The 15,704-nt window shown below is 47.0% G+C and overlaps 1 protein-coding gene across 1 annotated transcript in view; it reads right to left on the reverse strand.

The window, feature by feature from the left end:
- Positions 1 to 15,704, reverse strand: part of PDZD2 (PDZ domain containing 2) — a 238,885-nt gene that overhangs the window by 140,539 nt on the left and 82,642 nt on the right. The window lies entirely within an intron of this gene.

The raw sequence follows: 15,704 nt of genomic DNA on the forward strand, positions 1-15,704 counted from the left end.
GCTCCGTGAGTGTCCCCAGAGCAAGCGGCAGCTGTGGGTGCTCTGTGGCCGAGTTCTCTGCAGTCCCTCCAAGCTCCCGGCCCCCTGCAGGGTGAGCTGGCCCTCACTAGACCACTGACAGTACTAACTGGGTTCCTCTTTTTATGGCCAAGAAAGGGAGGTCCCAGAGCAGCTTTTTGTAAGGTCCCCCAGGGAGAGGCTGATAAGGCTTTGGGAAAAACAGATGGACAGACCGCCCTGCTTCACAGTGATCCCGCTGGGTCCCTGTCACCAATCTATGAGGCAGACTCTGTTGTTACCCCATTTTCCAGATGAGAAAGCTGGGGCTCAGAAAGGGAAATGGCTTCCCCAAATCAGAAGGCAGGGGCTCTAGAGCCTCTGGAACACGGCAGGGGTGAGCTAACGAGAGGGCTCGGGCGCCTCTCTAGCTGGGGGTAAGCCAAAGGGGAATGTGATGCGGGGCTGGAAATGGCCTTGCGAAGGGCATGGAAAGGAGTTTGGGTTTTCTTCTAAGGGCAGTGGGGAGCCATGGAAGGGTTTGACGCAAGGAAATGGCATGACCTATTTTATGCATTAGAAAACACCCTGACGGTGCTGAGTCCTGCATTGATCCTTAGCTAGGCAAGGCCTTGCCTCACTCAGGTGAGAACCTCTTCATAGCTACTACTTCTTGGACTTCTGGCCCCTCCAATAAAATTTCATTGCTAGGAGGTCTGGCAAATGAGGGCTCATGACTATTGGTAAATTGTGTAATTCTATCTCTCTTGTGGCGTCCTTCATATGTAAAGAGTTGCTAGAAATAAATAAGAATAGAGACACATGCAAAGAACATGGATGTTATTTTGTTTTGTTGTTGTTTTTTTACATGGATGTTATTTTGGATGCACAAAAGATTATAAAAAGAAGGCTCCCATGCAAAAGTGTCTAATCTTCTAGAGGTCTCCCACTCTTATATCTGAGAAAGATATCTGATCCCTGATAATATTCAATTTTTCGAGGAGGCAAGGCAATGCGTACGCATGCCCCCTGCTAGTGTGACTTAGTACCATCTCTCTGGAAGGCAAAAGGGTTGAGTGCATTGAAAGCCTTTGATGATGGATAATAACCAATTACAATAATTCACTTTCGTTGAGTAACCGATCGCCTGCCCTTCTTATGTCCTCCCCACTTGAACAGAAGCTCCCCAAGGGCAGGGATTTGTGTGTTTTGCTCACTGCTGAGTCCCTGGGCCAGGAACAGCACCTGGGTCTGGTTTCTATCCCCAGCACGGTCTAGACCACTCAGTTTTCTGTCCACTGGAGTTCGACAACCACTGAGCTAGATTGGAGCAAGAAAGATGTTTTGGTGCGGACAGATATCTGAGCATCCGCCCTAATTAGGTCTTTCGACACCGGCGAAACCCTAGGAGTGGCAGGGAGGGTTCTCAGGGCTTCCCACTGACCCATAGCTTAATGGATGTGCTCATAATTCTAAGGATTAAGTGAGATGATTTCTGATGCTTCCTAGTCCTTAGGCCGTGCCGGACAGTGTTCAAACAGCCTTACAAATCTCAGCTCAATCGCTTAATAGCAAAGCTATACATTAGGCCCATTTTATAGGTGAGGACACTGAGTCCCCGGCATGAAAGCGGTATCCTAGCTAGGGCCTGGTGCAGAGTAAGTGCTTAGGGTTAGTAGAGAGAAAACTTACTCAGTCAGCGCGTGAACACCAGTTCCTCTCGCTCCAGGAAGCCCTTCTTCTCGGGGTCTCTGAGGGACTGGGGTCCCCTGGGGCACATGCTCCCTCGTTTCAGGGCTCAGACTCCCTGTGTGACTCAAACAGAGGCGGTCGTAGCAGGTCCCACGTGATGTACGGTCACGGCGTCTCCCCAGACGCACACCTGGGGACACGCCTCAACTCACCCCACGACAAACAGTCCCTGGGGCACACACATGCCTGGCGGCCACACAAGACACAGGCAGAGGCCTGCCGGGGACGGACCCCAGCTGAGCGCACGCACACACCCCCACATCAGCACAGACACGGAGACGCACACCTCCCCCGACCGACCAAGGCAGACTCACACCCCAACACAAACTTGCACACACAAGACACACACACAACCCCAGGCTTGGCCTGGCCTGGCCGGGTTAGGGAGGCTCTGCACAGCCTGGATCCCAGCCTGGCCTCAGCCCCCACCTCTGTCCCTTCACCCTGGGGCCCAGAGCCCCCCCGCCCCCGGCATGGGGGAGGGGCAGGGCGGAGGGGGTACAGTGCAGGCGCCTCTTGGACTGAGAGAAAGGAGCATGGGGGCAGGCAGGCGGCTGAGGACCCAGAGCGCGGCTCTTGGGCGCCACCCGGTGGGCATGGGGGGCAGGGGGCACACAGCCCCCTCAGCTCCACGTTTTTGCAGGTCTGTGGGCGTCTCTGGGTCCACGTGTGAGGGGGGGGCCTTGGTCTCTGAGTCTGTGTTCCTGTCTCTCTGTCTGTCTCAGCCTCTGCCTCCCTTCTCTCTAAAGTCTCTGTCTCTCTCCGTCTTTTGCTCCCTCTTCCCCACGCCTCCCCCTACCTCTGGAGCCCCAGACCTCTTTCACAGACGAGCATGAGTGCCTCCAATGACCCCNTTAAAGTCAGTTTTAATTGAATGCTGCATGGTTTCGTAGGATTGTTTTGAAAGCAACCTCCAGAATAGAAGTCATTTGGTCATCAAAGTAGTAACTGAGAAAAACTCTTTCTTGGCCAGCTATCTGCACAATTCAAGCTAGGTCTGTTTCTGATGTCAATATTATCTACTCATTTCTCATATGCTTAAAAAAAATGCAAACATGTAAGCTGTGTTCGGAGAGAACAGAGGATTGTCTCCCCTGCTTGCGTCTCCCCTCCTACCTGCTTCTGAGCCGGGATCAGGTGAGCGTTCTTCACGTGCTTCACACCCACTTGCATAGGACAGGCTCCAAAGTTTGTTGTGCTTCATTTCCCTTCTCCATTCAGTCCTTTAAAGTCCTGGGTTATTAGCTATCAACAGAAATGTGAGGCATGCCAGCGCGCGCTCTGACTTCCTGCCCGCTCCCCATGCTCTACTGAGCTTAGGAGCAGATTTTCTCTCTCCTCCTCCAGCTTTACCTCCTGAGCTCGAGGGCCCCACCCACAGCACTCAGATCATTTTTCATTTATGAGTGCATCCAGCGAAACTGTGTTCATAAGAGAATGAGCCAACTCGTGCCCTGCTAGTGTCCTGGAACCATGCTGCTAAAAGCAGCTTAAATTTCCAGGAGTACAGGGGGGCATTAGATCCTGGCAGAAGTTGTCTGTGATTTCCTGCTGCAGGTATCTGCAGACCAGACTTCCATCCACAAAGGCCCCGCACCTTGGTGATGGCGTCACAAGAGTTTCATTATGCAGATGAAACCACAACCTGAAATGCACTGAAGATTCCAGGCATGAGACAACAAAAATGCACTAAGAATGTGAAGCCAGGGGGGCGCCTGGGTGGCTCAGTCGGTTAAGTGTCCGACTTCGGCTCAGGTCATGATCTCAGGGTTCATGGGTTTGAGCCCCGCATCAGGTTCTGAGCTGACAGCTAGCTCAGAGCCTGGAGCCTGCTTCAGATTCTGTATCTCCCTCTCTCTCTGACCCTCCCCTGCTCATGCTCTCTCTCTCTCTCTCAGAAATAAATAAAACATTAAAAAAAAAAAGAATGTGAAGCCAGGATGATCAGTGAAGAAATGTACTACCCAGTGACCTATTTTACTTTGCCCTTATTAAAAGGCCAGGTTTCTTTCTGCATTTAAATGGGAGTAAAAACTGAGACTTTATTTTTTTAAAAAAATGTTTATTTATTTTGAGAGAGAGAGAGAGAGAGAAGCAGGGGAGAGGCAGAGAGAGAAAGGGAGAATGAGAATCCCAAGCAGGCTGCATGCTAAGAGCATGGAGTCCGACATGGGGCTTGAATTCACGAACCATGAGATCATGACCTGGGCCAAAATCAAGAGTCAGACGCTTAACCTGCTTAACCGACTGAGCCGCCCAGGTTCCCCAGTAAAAGACCATTTGTAAGTAAGTAAGTAAGTAAGTAAATAAATAAATAAATAAAGCCATTGTCATGATGATCCCAAATCTATAACTCTCCTAATCCAATAATACTTCCATTTTCCATCCAGACCATTACTTGCAAAACCAGAGATTATGAACTAACTCCTAAGAACACTTACCCAGCTAGAATCTCAGAAACTACAAAGATAAGATTTTATCAGGAAATGGAATTTTTGAAAATAGGCTCCCCAAACCAATACACATGTATCATGACTTCCACTATGTATAAAATTCACCTCATCTGCAGCTGGAGCAAAAGGGGTCTTTCATGTACCATCAACCAGAGACATGGGTCCTGAAAACCCCATGGCCTTCAGAGTAGAGAGGAAAATTTGCATAAATCCATTAAAATGGGAATGTCTTATTATGAAAATGCTGACAGTCTTTTAGCAGCTGCTCTTGTCAGGAACCAGAAAGGAGCAATTCCTCTGCTCATCAGCAGGCATTCTCTGGTCAGACTTTTGGAAGAGCTGGAAACACTGTTAGGTTTTAGAATTAATGTTGGTGTGTTTTCATTCTGTTCATTTATCTTAGCATTTTATCCAATATGGATTTACTCCTGTGCTTCCGCATGTTGTCCAAAACTAGTCCCAATCACCGTGGGAAGTTCTTAAATTAATAAGAATTTTTAAAAAAATTTTCCTATATTGAAAAGCTGATGACTTAGTATCCAGACTTAAAGTCTGCTTCTTTCTTTACTTAGATGGTTATATTGTCTCCTAAGAAGAAAATGCTACATATTCTCACATGTTTCAAATGGGTTCTAATCAGCTCCTCTACTCTAATACCACATCCTTGAAAAAAGTAGGTGATCTGCTTTTTACAGAGGAGACCAAGAAAAGCAAGACACAAAGTCGCTGGTCACTAGCAGGGCAGAAAGAACGGACAGGAAGATCAGTTCCTAGTCTCCAAACCCGAGCAGGGAACCCCAGACCGGTCCCAGTTCTCACATGTCAACCAGGGGCCTGAAGGTTGATCACGTGGGTGTCCTTCTGTGATTCACCTCCCCAGTTCCAGGCAGTGGGCTTGCTCTGAGTTTAAGCTAAGGAGGGTGTATGTTCTTTAAAGAAAAATTTTAAGAAGTGAGAGGGAAAAAGGAGGTTAAAATTTTCTTGATCCATGACTAACTAGTCTTAGGGGTAAAGTTTGGCTATAGAATATTCTCCGCAGTATTAGTTTGTGAGATCGCCAAAAATCGATGGTGAAACCAGTTATTCCAGCTGTCTCCCATTCTCTCAACAAAGGGTGGATAATATATATTATATAATTTTGCTTTAAGGGGAATTGCTGATACATTTACTCACAAAACTAGCCATGCGGCATGTACCAGGACACAGCAAATACACAAGCCATTGGAAACATCTAACCATCCAAGGTTTGGGGGAAGAGGAGATTTGGGTCAAACCACCCATGGGAGAATCTGGAGCTCTGCTTTCTTCTCTCTCCCATAGGCACCTAAGGCTGTCCCATGAGTAAAAGCAGAAGGGTAACAAAGGCAGCATCAGAAAGACAGGGAGCTAGAGAATGATTCTAGTAATCCCCAAGAGAGAAAGAAATCAACGATGCCACACTAGCCAAAGGACACTCTGGGTACATAGTCCACGGAATTGAAAGCAGGGACACAAATGACTATACACACAACCATGTTCACAGCAGCAATACCCAAAAGGTTGAAGCGACCCAAGTGCCCACTGACTAATTAATGGATTAAAAAAATGTGGTATATACATAAGATGGAATATTACTCAGCCCTAAAAAGGAAGGAAATTCTGACACATGCTACAACATGGATGAACCTAGAAGACATTATGCTAAGTAAAGAAAATGGACACAAAAAGATAAATGTTCTATGATTCCTCCCATGTCAGGTACTTAAGAGTAATCATACAGTGTCAGAAAGTAAAATGGTGATTGCCAGGGGGTAAGGAGAGGGCAGAACACAGAGCTATTGTTTAATGGGTACAGAGTTTCAGTTTTGCAAGAGAAGATGTTCTGGAGACAGATGGTGGTGGTTGTTCTGAAGACAGTAGGTGGTGGTGGTCACACAACAACCTGGATATACCTAATGCCACAAAACCCTACACTTCAAAATAGCTAAAATGGCGGGCAACTGGGTGGGTCAGTTGCTTGAGCGTCCGACTTCAGCTCAGGTCGTGATCTCATGATTCATGAGTTCAAACCCCACATCGGACTCTGTGCTGACAGCTCAGAGTCTGCTTCCAGTCCTCTGCCCTCCTCTCTCTCTGCACCCCTCCCACGTTGTCTCTCTCTCAAAAATAAACAAACATTGAAAAAAAGAAAAAAAACAGCTAAAATGGTAAATCCTATATTACATATACATTCATAAAACTAATGGAAGTTGGATTTTCTCTGCAATTGCCCCTTGGCGAGTCATATGACTATCATGCTTCACATTATTAAAGCCACAAAGTGAAAAGACTGCCCCTTGCCAATTCATAAATGACTTGAAAACAACAGGAAACACTAAAATTATCTCTTCTCTTTTCCCCATCCCCCAGAAAGTTATAAACTCCACCCACGTGCTCAGTTTGTTTCTATATTCTGTGACGGGAGAGGATAATGTCAATACTGATGGGCAACACCCTCAGACTTGTGCAAGCAGGGAGAGCCCTGGCCTGGAGATGCGAACAGCTCCCTTCCAACCTGGCCACCAAGGCAGCTCTCCTGGAGTTCACACACCCCTCTCACCTCACTCAACTCTGGCAGCACGTACTGACACCATCATGCTTTTTTGGTCCTTATTTGTATACAGAACAGATTTTTTGTTTTGTTTTTGTTGGTTTGTTGGCAATTGAATCTGACCAATTAGACCACAAGTCCGGTGAATGGAGTGGTTTTCAGTTCTCTGATCAGCCCTTCTCAGTCTCTATGCTCAACTTGCCTTCCTGCTGCCGGTGACCAGGTAAGACCCGGAAGGGCATGAGCAAGTCTCTCTCTGCCTCCCTGGGTCACAGCCCCCACTGCCGCAGCAGCGACAACCAAGTGAGAGCCTCCAGCTCCTCAGTCTCCATCTTCCTCCGGAGCTTCAGGCCCAGACCTCTGCCCGCCTCTTGCTCTGCTGCACCTGCGTGTCTGGTAGCCTCTCAAACTCAGTGTGCCCTAAAATAAAACCCATCATGCTCTCCCTCAAACCAGCCCCTCCTCCTACATTCCCTCTTTTAATTCACCACCACTCCTGGTCACCCAGCACACAAAAGTCACCACCCACTGCCCTCTTTCCTTTGCACTTGGTGGTTGGTTGGGTCCTGCCTGCTCTACTCTGTCCATCTTTCATTGTCCCCTCCCCTGTCTTTTGTCACGTTTAGGGTCTTGATTCCAAACTCTTCTCTGTTCTTCAGTTGTCTATCCTGCACACAGAGACATCGCTGGCAAGTATGTAAGATCTGCTTGATAATCTCTCATCGCTCTCATAATTTCTCATTGTCCAAAGGATGAAACCTAAGTATCTTTAGTCTTGATCTAGCCCCAATAGCTGCATCATGAAACACACCGGCTACTGCTCTTTTTCATCTGGTTACACTTCTCCAATATACCAGTGGTGTTCAACTGGGGAAGATTTTATGCCCTGTGGAAAGCAGGAGTGGTTGCTACTGGCATCTAAGGGGGAGAGATAGTGCTAAATATCTGACAATGCACAAGATAGCTCTCTGCAACAAAGAACAGAGGATATGAGATTTTACAGCATTGGAGTACGCTGTATTCATTACCACAATGGCTTCCCGCTCTGGAGCTGCAAACGTGCATGTTGTCGGGTGCAGAAAGTGACATGAATGAGAGAAGCAAGTTAGGCAAGAGCAACAGGGGGTGGTGAAAACCAGAGCCGCCATCTTTGTCCTAACGCACTCAGATTCAGCACTCCAAAACCCCTAAGCTGAACCACTGCGGCCTCTATGAGGCTCGTGAGCAGAGATGAGGACTGCTCACCTCTCTGGTACTTGCTCCACTGAAAGTGCTGGATCACCACTTACTGGAAAGTTCCCTTTTGTATTTCCTTCAGAGCACCACATACCCCTAAATTCTAGCAAATAAATGGGAAAACAGGACAAAACTCTCTTCAAGTCAGATCCTTAAAGTAGTTTCACTGTCCATTTGGATATTGTTTTTCTCAAGGGTTCTTTCTTTGTAATATTCCTAATTACCTTACTCTAGTTTTCCCACAAATACATTTGACAAAATACCAGTTTGAGAAGATGCCCTGTGGAAGAAGGGCTCTGCGGTCCAGTACGTTTGAGAAGCATGGCATACTAGCTCTCCCTTTGACTAGTGCATCCAGATCTTATCTTATCCAACAGTTCCCAGCCCTGCCTTTTTATAATATAGCTGATAAATAGGAAATGGGTGTGTTGAAGACTTTTCAAACACTCTCCAGCACTCCCCTTGGCCATCTGATTTGCCCTTCCATCCAGTTGGGGTGCTCTTTGGCTTAAACTTGCACATTGTACAGGAAAGTTCCAGCTTCCCCTAACTCCGTCCCCATCTCTGAGTCCAGGATGGGTCTCTCTTCACTTTTCCCATCTTTATAGCTTGCCTCCACATCTACAGGAGTGTGGGCACATTGAAATTGCCCAGTTTTCTTTGGGAAGGAGCTGTCTTAGGAAAAGATGGAGGGAGGAAAGAACTATGCTATGGTCAGAGGTTGTAACTGAATAGGAAGTACCATCGGCGTTCCCCAAGGACCTGGGATCTGAGACAATGACACATGATTTTTAGGCCCAGCCTTATAGAATCAAGGTCAACCTTGACCAATGAGGATTAGGTCAGTCCATTCAAAAGGAAAAGTGAGTCTCTTCTGCACCCAGATGGAGAAAAGGACGAATCATCTTGGACAAGGAAAGTCTAATGTCAGAGGAGTAGAAAGTATGATGCACACCACCAGAGGCACATCTGCCATCCTCCTCCACAGAGAGGTGGCCAGCCCGTGCCCTGACTTCAAGGCATTTGTACTTCCTCAGCCCCTAACCAAGGACAAACGGCTTAGAACCCACCAGTCACCAGAGTGGTGCTTTGTCCCCACTTTCTATCCTGGCTTGTCAATACAATCAATCCTTTGAATTGAGGTGGTTTCTTTCATAGAAATGGAGATGTTTTTGCATTTGGAAGCTAAATCCACCCCCATCACAACTTGAACTCACTCCTGGGAATCCTGCCCCAGACCTGAGGAACCCCATGGACCGGGCCATGTGTGTTGATAGCTCACACTCAGCTGAGCACAGGGAACAAGGGATTTCCTTCACCAATGTCATCAGCCACCTTCAGCTCAACACCTCTCTGTAATGCCTCTCATGGCCCTGGGCTCTCCAAGACATCAATTCCTGTGAGCATCCCGGCAGACATTTCCTCAAAGATTTCCACAAGATGAGCTACCCCCCAAGACCAGAATCAGACAAGTAATTAATAAGGGTCTCCTGTAAGCACTTGCACTATGTGAATCTGCTGAGCAGACAAGATCCTGTTCATTCAAAAGATTCCCACCACTTGCCATGCAACACATGCTGAATGAGAAGTGACGGACAGACAGTCAGGGTTCCAGGATTCCCACAGGGAGGTTTCATGATGGGTGGGGTCATCAAGAGTGGCTTCCATAGGATGTGGGTCTCAAGGAAAGCCTTAAAGTCAGATTCTTGGTTTGGGCTTTTCCCACCACCACTCCATACTTCTCTACTCCCATCCCCAAGATAAATGGAGAGTGGGCTATGCCTCATGGATGCTGCTTCCAGAGACAACTGCATTCCAGCCAGACCCACCCGACCTGGCACCAGCACAGTGAACAGAACATGCCAAAAGGCAGGCTTGTTAAATGAGAATTCTGGAAAGGACCGCTGCTAGCCAGGTTTGGGATCAGATTGCTGCCCATGCCACTCGGAGTATATGAACCAGATAAGCATGGCAGAACCCACAGTCACAAGTCCACAAGAATGCCACATAAGGAAATTAAAACAGCAGGCAGGGTTTGAAATCTCCAAACTTTTGTATTTTGTTTTTGCTACACTGATGTCATCCAACAGTGAAGGTGTTGCTGTCCACTTGGCTTTCGGAAACTTAAGGTGATTGGATGTTTCGTTATTCCCTAACGACCCACCAAGTGAGGCAGGTATGCCCCAAACACACCTGACAGAAGACTCAGAGAAGAGAGCAGGGTTCTGGGTAGGGTTCTTCTGTACCGAGAGAATAAGCTGAATTTTGACTTCTGCCAAGATGCCGAGTGGTCAAGGGAAGCCACTGATGCTACATTACTTGGGTCACCTGATCAGAGTGCACATCGCACACACACTGCACACTGTGTGATCGTGTGGTCGGGCTGCAGGTGCACCTCAGAAGGTCTGGTGGAACATGCGTGAACTGGATATGTTTTTTTTCTTCTCAAAGCAGTTTCTATAATTAGCCAACTTCTCCCCCTCCCCTTGCCCTGTCTTTTTTGCTCTTCTGTAAGCTTAATAGCAGCAACAGAGTTCCCTGTGGTGCTTTGAGTTTTAAAGGTTTATTGTACCCAGACTGTAATTTTCAGACCTCAAAATAATTCCTCTTAAAAAAAAATACAGCTCCCTAAGCTTACCAAGTCTACATTATGATTAAAAATTATTAGAATCTTAGGGTACTTGGGTGGTTCAGTTGGTTGAGGGTCCAACTTTCGCTTAGGTCATGATCTTGCAGTTTGTGGGTTCGAGGCCCCCATCAGGCTCTGTGCTGACAGCTCAGAGCCTGGAGCCTGCTTTAGAATCTCTCTCTCTCTCTCTCTCTCTCTCTCTCTCTGCCCCTCCCTCACCCATGCCCTGTCTCTCTCATAAAAAGAAGTCAACATTAAAAAAAATTAATAGAGTCTTTCTGATTCAAGTAGGAAAGGGTGGGTGAGGCCCTTGGAGGAAGAAATCCATCAAAAATCACATTAGACTCAATGACATGTTTGGATTCAGCTTTACCTTCAAGGTATTTCTCATCTTTACCAGAAAGAATCTACTCTTGGAATCACGCATGGTTCTGGGGGGGTAGGAACTTGACTTACAAAACCACAGTTTTCAGAAGCAATGGAGAGGAAGCTGGGTCATATATGGAAATTTGTATGAGCCTCCAAACAATTAGCTGTTTGTTTCCTTCCCCACCCCCCGTTTTTTCCCACAAGAAGAATTTCTCTAAATAATTGGAGACTTCCCATGGGAATTGGGCAATGGTGACTTCCAGGTCTTAAAAGTTATCTAAAGAAGTTTAAAAACAAAAGCCCCAAGAATGTGCCTGACTGACCTCATAACAATGAAAAATCTGGCAGTAAGAACAGAGGCCAAAGCACAGAACTGCTAGTAGCTCACAGGAGGCTGGGTGCTGGGGCAAAGCCTCTTTGGCTTGGACTCAGCCAAGAATATAGTGTGGTCCTCCCCGCACCGACCAATGAAAGCCTAATTTTTAAGATTGAGGAAAAAAAAGTTCACAAAAGGGCCTTCATATTCTAAAAAGTAGACTATGAGACTCCCAAAGAAAATAAACTGGGCTCAATAACTTCAGAAATTACTTTAGCTACAATCTTGTGTGATGTCATTAACATGCAGACTTCAGAGAGTGGACAGGAGGCTGGACGCTTCACAGAGCGCTGCAGGCTGATAGCATAGACTACCTCGCAGAGTTTCAGGAACTTCCCAAAGTTGCCAACCAAACTGGGTCTGCCTGTTCCTTCCTAAATCCTCTGTTCTCTCTCCCCAGCACCCATTTGTCACAGGGAGTCTTGGGGGGGGGGGGGGGAAACAGCACATTTTATGAAAAGAGTGAGCTTCAATCGGACCACCGCGGGTTAAGAACATTCTCTGTCTACTTGCTTGGTGAAGAATAATCAAAACACCTCAGTACCTCGCCTTCCTTGTCTGAAAAAGCACAGTGCATTTTCAGAGTCATTGCTAAAACAGAGAGATGTTGCTATCTGGGATCATTGCAGTGCCGACCACACAGTGGGCATTCAATAAACCACGTTACAGTGACCGTTGTCTGAAACTTGCTCATTCAACCCCTAGTCCTTCGCATTTAAGTTTCCTCTCTGCTGTTCTGCCTTACTTAGATCGCTAACCGAATTATACATGGCTTGTCCTGGTTCCAAAGTTCCTGGCTTAATTGAAAGTGACAAAGGGGAAAGTGGGAAGGGAAAGCAGAGGGCTTGGTGAAGGGCAGTGTGAAAAGATCCAGGAGTCCGTGCTGAGTGTTCCCCCAAAGGGGCTGCCAGCCCCAATCAAGCCACCGGTTACTTGACAAGAGGAGCCAAGAGGTAACCACGCGCCACCCAGGGTTTGCCCTGAAAAGCCACACAAACAGCCACGTGGAGCTCCATTAAAAAGATCGGGGCTCTTTGCTTCTCAGGAGTAAGAGCTTCATCTATCTTTCTTCCCCATATTATTTCCTGTCACAATAGGCATGGGCTAGGTCCTTTTTTTTTTTTTTTTTTAATTGATGAAGAAATGGGAGAGAAAGGAATTGTAATGATTAAGGCTACTTTAAAAATTAAAGGAGAAGCCTGAACTAGGTTAGCTATGCTACTTGAAAAGAAATGTTATCTGAGAGCCCCTGGAAGTCCCAGGAAAGCCATGGCTGGCTTTCTTTGTCCTTTCCATAGACTTTCTATAATATGCCTCGAGGGAGAATCCTGAAGTACCCAGAATGATGTCCATGAACGATTTCCAGATGGTTCTTTCTCTGACTTAACTTCTCAATCCTAGGAACTCTGTGTACTCCAGTTACCTGTAGAAGGTTGACATTTGCAACTGAATGTGCCAAGCTCAGCACCTCTCCTTTCCCCAAGGCGCTCCCTTCAGCCTCATGGGCACCTCCACTCTGAGCTCTTGGGAAACCCTGTCAAAATTTCTGTTCTTTCCATACATCCTCCAGTGGAGGGGACCATATTTCTTATTTCCTTACTAGCCCTCCTTAGCTATAGGTTTACAATATTCTCTACCTGACAGATGTTAAATGCCATAAACATCCCAATCCTGGATTGAATGCAAACTCCTCTGACTGTGGCCACCAAACCCTGCAAGTGGCTGACTCCATCTTCCTCGCCAGCTCCAGCTGGTTTCCTCTGTTTTTCACAGCTGGCTGCTGCGCCCTCGCCCTCACTCCAGTGGTAAAGACGGTCTTCATCAACCTTTTCTTCCCAGACACACGCTTCCCAAGTTCGCAAATCCTGCTACTAAGTTTACAAACAGTTACACATGAGCTGTCCCTGTCATGGTGACAATCAGCACAAGGACCTTCAGTAAATACTGACAGATTTTGATAGGAGGCTCATGCCTCTATCCCATTTCACCCTCGAGGTAACCACCCCATCAATCCTGGAGCTCTCTTCCTTCCTCAGGCACCTGGACACGTTTTATCTCTGGCCAAACAAAATGCTCTTGTGCAGGGACAGCCGGGAAACTTGCACAACACTTGCAACGCTTTGCAGATTACAAGGCCTTCAAAGAGTTGGAAGCGATGAACACCCAGGAGTCCTTAAGGAAAACAACTGAGTACATACGGGAGGCCACAGCCTTGCAAAAGTAATACTCAGATCAGGGCAAGTCCAGTCTAAAAATAGGTGCACCTGAAGGACAAGGTATCAGAAAGCATCAGAAAACACAGGAATGCCACACCTACCTCACATGGTTTGTTTGCTCGGCTGGGACAGCCACTGCCCCGGGTTCGTAGCGACACAAAAATGGCACAGGTGTACTCATTCACCTCTTGCTCCAAGGCAATCAGGAACCCAGTGGGAGTAGAAACCAGGCTCATACCTGGCTGAGGGCACACAAAGGTACTCTCCCATTCAATACAGCTACACTTGGAGTAAAGAAGCCAACACTCAGACACAGCCAACAGTCTCTGAATGACAGGAGGAAGATGTGTCCAAGCAGGGCACACATGGCTGCCAAAATGGACACAAAAGCCCTGTTCTAGAATGAACCATGGAGGAAGGCTTTTTGTAAACACCGTGTGTTGCATCTAGAAAATGTCCAGAGGGAAAAAATGAAGAAAAAATTCCAGCACAACACCCCCTCCAACTGTTGTTTGCCTTCCAAGGATTCATCCTTTAGATTTTATGAGCATTTGCAAGCAAGAGGAGAAACATGGGGCCCCCCCATCCTTTCTCCACAGCAGCCCCCACACACGGATGTTGAGATGACCACAAGCCCTGCCAGATCAGCGTCCAGTAAATTCTCCTTAAAAGCAAGAGGCTCTCAATAAAGGGCTTTTGAACAAAGCACTGGTCTGAAGGGAAAATTTTCCCCACTGACAGAGTGAAAACAGAACTGCGCGCAGAGAAGGGCCAAGAGCTCATTAACCTGTCTGCCCACTCCTGGTCCTTTCCTCTGTTTTTCAAAAACATGTCTGAGACTAATATTTGTTTCAAGGCAGGCTAAATGTTGAAACAAAAAAAAATTAATCCATTAACATATAGTTATGCAAGAGCACATTCATGAGAGAGTAGACACACACACACAGGCAGACCAGAGCTCCCTCTCTCACACATCCTTCAGCCTTTGGTCTTTGAAACTCTCTGGCCTCTACACACATCAAAAGGCATGCTCACAAGCCTTCCGAGTGTTCGCAGGCAAACCCAGAAATACCTTCTCTTGGGGAGAGAGCAGGGCTAGTTTGGAGAGTTCACCTGCCTCTTGGTGGAAACATCCAGATACAAGACTCTGACAAAGATGGTCCCCTAAGTGCCCAGAGGATGACCAGCAAGGCATCTAGGAGGCGTGTTGCCTCTGAGGGACCACCACCCAGCACAGCAAGTCTGTGGCTGGTTGACTGGTGAACTGGGTAATCTGGACAAAATCTAGAGGGGGCCACAAGGTTGAAACTGATCTAGAGATGGTCAACTATTGTGGGCATGGGCTCATCCATTTCTTTGCCGGGGCCTGAGTTCGACAGTCTAAGAAAATCTAGACATTTTGGGGGAATGGTAATTTTCCTCACTAGAGCACAGGCAATGGGAGAGTAGGTGACATCTCTTCCCATGGTTCCCTGTGTCTAAACACGACTTTTCTGAGAAAGTGAAGGTGTCTGGTGAAGCTGCCATAGGGCTTTCAAAAGAAACAGGAATTCGTATCTCAAACTTTGCATCTTTCCCCGTGACAACTAGACATGTTTTCATCATTTAAGGCTTCCTCTGTGTCCTACATTTTGCTCAACTCAACCTCTGTATATGCTAATCCCTGCCAGGCTTGCTCTAAATATTTTATGCTGCCCCCACCTCCCTTACGAGCACATGTCAGAATTACTGAGGCTGCGAGGCTGGGTTCAGGTTTGCTTCACCACCTTTCCACATCGGCTCTGCACCAGGAGTGGCACCTACGCAGCACAGCCTCAGTCTCAACATTTTCCAGCTGCAATGAAACCACCTTTGTCCCGGAATTATTGCTTTGGTTTCTTCACCTTAGATCATGGAATTAGCAATGGTGCCAGATTTCCTTGGGTTACTCTCATATTTACATCCGTCCTCCAAAAAATGTTCCAAGTTGTGCCCTGAGACATGCATCATCCACTTACAAGACGTGCCTTTTCAAAATGAGATCCTTGTGTTTTATTCTTAAAATCTTTAGTATAAATCACTGCGCAGGATGGTGCAGCAGATTTGTGTCAGTGTAATGTCAATTTTA

This window comes from Hyaena hyaena, unplaced genomic scaffold (genome assembly GCF_003009895.1).
Source record: "Hyaena hyaena isolate Hyena2069 unplaced genomic scaffold, ASM300989v1 scaffold_577, whole genome shotgun sequence".
In the NCBI taxonomy this organism is placed as follows: Eukaryota; Metazoa; Chordata; class Mammalia; order Carnivora; family Hyaenidae; genus Hyaena; species Hyaena hyaena.